A 460-nucleotide genomic window follows, 5' to 3' on the forward strand; every position below is an offset into this window, starting at 1 on the left:
AACCTGTGGTTTAGGTTAAAATTACTCTGATTTTAGGGCTAAAGCTTGTCAAATTAAGATTCCCATTACATTCCTACAAACCTGGGATTGCTCTCAGAGGCAGGAAATATGTGAAAAGTTTCCAGAACTCTTAACTACCATCAGAATGGCCACATTCATCTTGGTAAAACTTTCCTCTGACAGCCTTATGGCACCATCTAGTGTACTATTCATACATACAAAGACAAAGGATGTTCAACTCCTTTTGTTTGTTTTCTCTGTATTTAAAAGGAAAAAAACTATTATTCTAGAGAACCCTTAATACTTGACTTAATTCAAGTTTATGACTTTTCAGTAAACTTTATTTTAACATTTATTTCTCTTTTCATAAAAGTAGGTGATATAGTACTCACTGTACTAGATTGTTTATTCTGAATCTGTGGTCATAGTAAAAAGTGTTTATAAAACTTTTTCTTCTTGA

This window comes from Propithecus coquereli, unplaced genomic scaffold (genome assembly GCF_000956105.1).
Source record: "Propithecus coquereli isolate 6110/MARCELLA unplaced genomic scaffold, Pcoq_1.0 Scaffold243, whole genome shotgun sequence".
Taxonomy (NCBI): domain Eukaryota; kingdom Metazoa; phylum Chordata; class Mammalia; order Primates; family Indriidae; genus Propithecus; species Propithecus coquereli.